Source organism: Microtus pennsylvanicus, chromosome 15 (assembly GCF_037038515.1).
Source record: "Microtus pennsylvanicus isolate mMicPen1 chromosome 15, mMicPen1.hap1, whole genome shotgun sequence".
Taxonomy (NCBI): Eukaryota; Metazoa; Chordata; class Mammalia; order Rodentia; family Cricetidae; genus Microtus; species Microtus pennsylvanicus.
In genome coordinates, this window is record NC_134593.1 from 9,991,638 (window position 1) to 9,999,237 (window position 7,600).

Here is a 7,600-nt window from a genome sequence, read left to right on the forward strand (position 1 = left end):
CCTGCAGAGGAGGGGAGAGCACTGTCCTGCAGAGGAGGAGGAGAGCACTGTCCTGCAGAGGAGGGGGAGAGCACTGTCCTGCAGAGGAGGGGAGAGCACTGTCCTGCAGAGGAGGAGGAGAGCACTGTCCTGCAGAGGAGGGGAGAGCACTGTCCTGCAGAGGAGGAGGAGAGCACTGTCCTGCAGAGGAGGAGGAGAGCACTGTCCTGCAGAGGAGGGGGAGAGCACTGTCCTGCAGATGGGAGAGGGAGAGCACTGTCCTGCAGATGGGAGGGGGAGAGCACTGTCCTGCAGAGGAGGAGGAGAGCACTGTCCTGCAGAGGAGGGGGAGAGCACTGTCCTGCAGATGGAAGGGGGAGAGCACTGTCCTGCAGAGGAGGGGGAGAGCACTGTCCTGCAGATGGGAGGGGAGAGCACTGTCCTGCAGAGGAGGGGGACAGCACTGTCCTGCAGAGGAGGGGGAGAGCACTGTCCTGCAGAGGAGGGGGACAGCACTGTCCTGCAGATGGGAGGGGGAGAGCACTGTCCTGCAGAGGAGAAGGGGGAGAGCACTGTCCTGCAGAGGAGGGGGAGAGCACTGTCCTGCAGAGGAGAGGGAGAGCACTGTCCTGCAGATGGGAGGGGGAGAGCACTGTCCTGCAGATGAGAGGGAGAGCACTGTCCTGCAGAGGAGGGGGAGAGCACTGTCCTGCAGAGGAGGGGGAGAGCACTGTCCTGCAGAGGAGGGGGAGAGCACTGTCCTGCAGAGGAGGGGGAGAGCACTGTCCTGCAGAGGAGGAGGAGAGCACTGTCCTGCAGAGGAGGGGGAGAGCACTGTCCTGCAGAGGAGGGGGAGAGCACTGTCCTGCAGAGGAGGGGGAGAGCACTGTCCTGCAGAGGAGGGGGAGAGCACTGTCCTGCAGAGGAGGAGGAGAGCACTGTCCTACAGAGGAGGGGGAGAGCACTGTCCTGCAGAGGAGGGGGAGAGCACTGTCCTGCAGATGGGAGGGGGACAGCACTGTCCTGCAGAGGAGGGGAGAGCACTGTCCTGCAGATGGGAGGGGGAGAGCACTGTCCTGCAGAGAAGAGGGAGAGCACTGTCCTGCAGATGGGAGGGGAGAGCACTGTCCTGCAGATGGGAGGGGATGCACTTGTCCCTGCACCTCCCAGGAACCGGGACTGAGCCTCTTTGGCTTCTTCCTTTAGTCTTGTCCTAGCATCAGGAGCCAGCCTCCCTGCCTCAACTCTTAGCTTCCCTGACAGCTCAGACAACATTCACATTTCAGATTCTTCAGGTTGGTAGATAATATAGAAAGATTCCAGGTTTTGAGCAATTTCTGCTCCTCTGGGCTTCTAATTTATCACCCAGTCACTAATGTCTACAACAAGAAGCACTCAGAAAATACAAGGCATCTATGCTGGACAAAGTAGAAGAGGCACTGATCTTTTGACCCACTAATTGAAAGCCTGAAGTATATTTTTGCTATACATGTACAGATGTGTGTGTGTGCACACACACACATGGTGCATTATCAAGTAGATTGGATCAAAGCAAGCCTCAGAGTTGAGAAAGTCCAAAAGAGTCAGGCCTTCTGCCAGGAAACAAAGAAAGATGCTGTAAATCTGTTACCTTCCCAGCCTGAGCCAGTATTACCGGGATGAATTAGTTTAACTGAAATGGGCAAAAAAAAATTTAAAAATATATAATTTATTTATTTATTTATTAAAATTTTCCACCTCCTCCCCACCTCCCATTTCCCTCCCACTCCCCCTCCATCTCCAGTCCTAAGAGCAGTCAGGGTTCCCTGCCCCATGGGAAGTCCAAGGTCCTCCCCGCTCCATCCAGGTCTAGGAAGATGTGCATTCAAACAATCCAGGCTCCCACAAAGCCAGTGCATGCAGTAGAATCAAAACCCAGTGCCATTGTCCTTGGCTTCTCAGTCAGCCCTTATTGACAGCCACCTTCAGAGAGTCTGGTTTGATCACATGCTCCATCAGTACGGGCAAAATTTTAAACATTAATGACATCCAGTGGGAGGCAGGTGTATAGATATTGTTTATATCCATATGGCATCTGGAGAACTCCATGTCTGTGTGATGTAAGTTCATGTTTATTTTGGCAGTAGTAGGTAAAACAAGGGAAGAGGAGGGACTCCTCCATGCTGTAGCGCATGTCGGTGGCAAGTGGTATCTAAGTTAGAAAGATCCCTTTTGGATTACCTGGTAATACAAGTTTTAAAGTAAAATTTTGCCTTACACCATCAGTATTGAAGTGTAAGATAAGCAAAAGAAAAAAAATGTAATGAGTCTTTCTTTGTCTTGCCAGCCAGCTCCCAAATATTGACGTGGAGACTTTTATTAATCATGAAAGCTCAGCCTTAGCCTAGGCTTGCCCACTGGCTCTTATAACTTAAATTAACCCTTTTATTAATCTACATTCTACCGTGTGAACTTTATATCTCTCTCATTCTATGTGTCTGACTCTTTCCACGTCTCCATGGCCTCTCTGCCTCTCTCCTTCCCAGAGTCCTCTTTGTGTGAAGAAGTCCCACCTATCCCTCCTGCCTAGCTATTGGCCATTTAGCTCTTTACTAAACCAATCAGAAGGTGCCTTGGCAAAGACACATCTTCACAGTGTACAAAAATATCATTCCATGTACAAAAAAAAAAAGAATCGTATTTAAGTGTCATTTGAAGTAACAAAAAAAATCAAACCATGGGTCAGTAAACTATCAAATTTCCACCTCCATGCTCCAGTTTTCAAAAGTAAGTTACATTTGAAGACAGCGCCTCCAAACGCAACAGACTGACGGGCACAAAGAAGGGCAGATAGGTAAATTAACGTATGATAAAAAATATAGCTGTGGTTGTTTGGATGTAATTGGCCCCCTATAATCTCATAGGTAGTGGCACTATTTGGAGTAGGCGTGGCCTTGTTGGAGGACGCATGTCACTGTGGGGGTGGGCTTTGAGGTTTCCTGTGCGCAGGAAACCACCCAGTGTCTCAGCCGATTTTCTGTTTCCTGCAAGATGTAGAACTCTCAGCTACTACTGCAGTACCACATCTGCCTGCCTACCTCCATGCTGTCTGCCATGGCGATAATGGCCTGAACCTTTGAAACTGTAAGCAAGCTACCCCAATTAAATGTTTTTGTTATAAGAGTTGAGGTGGCCATGGTGTCTCTTCACAGCAATAGAAACCCTAACTAAGACAACAGTCAAAATAGTAAGTGTAGAAATGGGTGGTGAATACCATTCAATTCTTGCAACTTCTCTGTTTGGAAGTGTTTGTAGAAAGGGATTTAAAAGGGATGAATCAATAGAATACAGGTGGCCTAGAAAATCATGTTCCAAAATCTGCCCCATAATTCTAGTTTTGTGATTAAGAAGCCATCTCAAAGGGCTGGAGAGATGGCTCAGCAGCTGAGAACATGAACTGTTCTTCCAGAGGACCCTGGTTCCATTCCCAGCACCCACAGAGCAGCTTACAACTGTCTGTAGCCTTCACACGACATACATTCAGGCAAAAACAGCAATACACATAAAACAAAAATAAATACATTTTTAAAAAGTTATTCCAAATGGGTAAAGGTTTTTTTGGGGGGGTGGGGTTCAAGGCAGGGTTTCTCTGTCTGTTCTGGAACCCCCTCTGTAGACTAAGCTGACCTCGAACTCACAGAGATCCTCCTACCTCTGCCTCCCAAGTTCTAGGATTAGAAGTGAGCACCACTACTGCCCAGTGTTGTTACAGATTTTTAAAGAAATTTTTCAGCCATTTGTGTCAGAAAAATTCAAAACCACTTTGAAAGTTTATCTCACCCCAAGCTGTGACCAAGAAAACTGACAAGTGATTCCTGGAGACGCAGTGACGTAAGAGGAGATTCATTCACTGCTGGGAGGATATGAGCTGTTAATGACCATGGAAACTAGGCTGGAAGTCTTTCAAAGTGGAAAACATAACTACCGTGTGACCCCGCCACACGACCCCTGAGTCTATCCGAAAAGACTTCACCCTACCCCAGAGATGCCACATCCGTGTTTGCTGCTGTCCCATTCATAATAGGGGGGGGATGGAGCCAGCCTAGCCGTCCCTCAACTGACGGCTGGATAAGTAAAGCAGGGCATATATGCACATGGAAATTTTATTTAGTTGTTAAGCAAAATGAAGCTATGACATTTACAGAAATAATTGCTGGAACTGGAAAAGATTGTATTAAGCAAGGTGAACTAGTCTCAGAAAGACACAAACCATCACTTGTACCACATAAACTGGAAAAGAATAGGGATGGATGGGGGCCCAGGGGGAAGGAGGGAGAAAAGAACAGGGAAGAAACAACCAAAGCAAATTTTTGAAAAAATTTGAAAAATGTCTTATATGGGTTTCTATCTCTGTGAAGACACCGTGACCACAGCAACTCTTATAAAGGAAAACATTTAATTGGGGTGGCTTGCTTAAAATTTCAAGGGATTCAGTCCATTATCATGGTGGGGAGCATGGCAGCATGCAAGCAGATGAAAGGCAATAGGAAGTGGTGTCAGGGTCACTCTGAGTAAAACTTGAGCAAAAGAGACTTTAAAGCCCACCCCCACAGTGACGCACTTCCTCCAACAAGGCCACTCCTAGTTCCCAAGGCCACATCCTGATAGTGCCGCTCTCTTTGGGAGCCATTTTCTTAACCACCACAAGCACTATAATGAAATTTAATTTTCTGTAAGCTAATAAAATTATTTAAGAAGAGAGAACACCAGTTATAGGCTGGAAATCCCGGCTTGGATGTCAGCCCTATCACTAACTAGCCCAGTGGCTTCATATGAACCACTTCCTAACCTGAGCCTCGGTTCTATTGGTAATAACCAATCTCATTGTCATTATGACTAATAAATACCTCTGTGTATCTACATTTCTTAAAATGGTGCCTAGAAAATGCTATCATTAATTACCATTGCTTGAAATAGGGTGAACGGATGGAGAGGAGCAAGCTCACGTGTGTCTCTCGCCATCAGAAATATGTGCGCAATGCGTGTGGGATGGAGAGAGAAGCATGGTATGGAGCGTTGTATATTTATTGTTTTAACATTGAATGCAACTGTATGAAGAAAAATCTGACAACTCCAGAATCAGGGACAGGCTCCAAGATAGCTGACCTGCAGGAATAGTAAATTAAAAGAGACAAAAGTCTCATAGCAACCATAAGCAGTGTGTGCTTTTCTGTTGCATGCAGATTTGCAAAAATAGCTATAAGAGACATTTTGGGGGCAAGTGGGAAATTCTGAGTCTAGGCTGAGAACTAGCTTAATTAAGACACTGCTCTTGGTTTCATTGACTGTGGCCATGTCACTGTGGCTATAGAGAACATCTCTTCATCTGTTAAGGAATCTTATACTGAGGTGAGGGTAAGGGGGTGTGATGTTTGTCTCAAGAAATAAAGATGAAAGTGATTGAGAAAAGGTACCCTACATCAACCTCAGGTCTACACACAGAGACACGCCCACATGCACAAATGCACACACCCACACACTAATAACTGAAAAGTATTGTTAAAGGTTTTGGGGAGATGGCTCAGTGAATAAATAAAGACCTGACTTCAGATCCCTAGCACCATGTTGAGGAGCTGTGTATTTGTAATCCAGCCCTAGAAGGCAGAAATAGAAAGATCCCAGCAGGTTTCCCTGTCCAGACAATCTTGCCCATTGTGAGCTTTAGGTTCAATGAGAGACTCTGGGTGAAAACCTAAGAAGGAAATGAACAGAAGAAGACACCCAACATTGACCTCTGACCTCCATACACATGTGCATACCGAAGCATATAGCATCTACACAGAGGGGGAGAAATGTGTGCGCTAGGCAAGCCAGCACAGTCCTTTAATCTCAGTACTCTGGAAGCAGAGGCAGGCAGATCTCTGTGAGTTCGAGGCCTATGCAAAGTTATTTTGTCAGATTGTATGCATGCGTGTTTCTACATCTGTTTAAGACATTTTGTATATTGATACAGTTTTAGGATATATTTATCATATTGAATATATTTCTACTTCTCTTCAAGATACTAACACATTTTTTACATTTTGAGGTCATTGTCCTCCTTTACTGCACAGTTGTTTGAAGATTGTTTAATATTCTAATATGAAGTCTCAGTCTTTAAGTTACATAGGTATTAAGTATTATAGGTCAATAGTCATTCATATTTGTCATACTTATTGTCAGACTAATTAGGTTCTTTAGGTACATAGAGATTGTATTCTATCAAAATAGGTAATCTTTGACCACTTTAAAGATCTGTAGAACATGGCATTTAAATAACTTAGGGTTCTGTTGACATGAGATACAATTGCTCCTGACAGCACCTATTTATTCCTGAGAGAATGTTGAGCACTGAAGACACTCCATTTGGAGCTTGTTTTCTTCTTGGCAAATCTGGTCTTTGGGCAAGGAACTGCCCATACATCCACCACTAACAAAATGCATGATGTCCAGACAGGACAAGCAGGATACAAGAAAAAATACTGCCAAACCTTGCCAACACAGGGTAAGATGGTTCTAAAAATTTTCCTGCCTCAGAAAATGGTCTATTAGTTACTCTAGGACTTAGCCAAAGTTGGTTGCTTTAACATTGCAAATGAGACTTTGGGTGATTGCCCAGGTAGCCAGTTGTCTCTGTCATCTACTGCACATTTTGGAAGCTTCTTGATTGTACTTCCTGCCTACTCAAGTAATATTGTCTCCCTTCTCAGGCTTTCATTGGGGCTGAAGATTAGATAGTCGTAGTTACCTTCCTTTTATGATCTAGCCAAGCCTCTTCCAATGTAAGACTTAGACCCCTTAGGATAGAATGATTATTAAAACATTTAGTATATGCTCCTTGCTTAATATTGTTTATGCTAGTTATATTCTAATTTTGTACTTGATATCTGTTCTTATTAATGTTGATGGTATTCATAGCTTTTCTTCTTCTGTGGAAACAAGAGCGAAACCCCTTCTCCAATGTAGCACGTCTCCTGGTTTACATTGTGAGGTCAACACATCCTTGAAATACACCGGCTGATTTAATTCATAAGTTTTTTCTGTTATCCAATGTCTTTCTGCTTCCATTGTTCCTTCCTTATTAGCGCTAAGAAAATTCAAGATTAGTAAAGCATTATACAATCTATTTCTGGGGGTATTTTCCATCTCTTTCTGTTTGTTTAGCATATCCTTTATAGTTTGATTTGATCTTTCTATAACTGCCTGACCTGTAGGATTGTTTGGTATACCATAATATGCTTTATATTACAATAATCAAAAAAACTGTTTCATTTTCTTAGACACATATGCTGGACCATTGTCTGTATTTATTTGTGCAGGTATACATACGATAGCTGTAACTTCTAATAAATGAGTAATTACTGAATCAGCCTTTTCTGAGCTCAAGGCAGTTGCTCGTTGAAAACCTGAATAAGTGTCCATGGTATGGTGTACATATTTTAACTTTCCAAATTCTGTAAAGTGAAACACAACCATCTGCCAGATTTCATTCCTTTGAGTACCCTTTGGGTTACTCCCTGATGGTAATGTTTGGTTATAGAAAGAGCAAGTAGGACATTTCTTTATAATCTCCTTAGTTTGGTGCCATGTAATAGGAAACTCT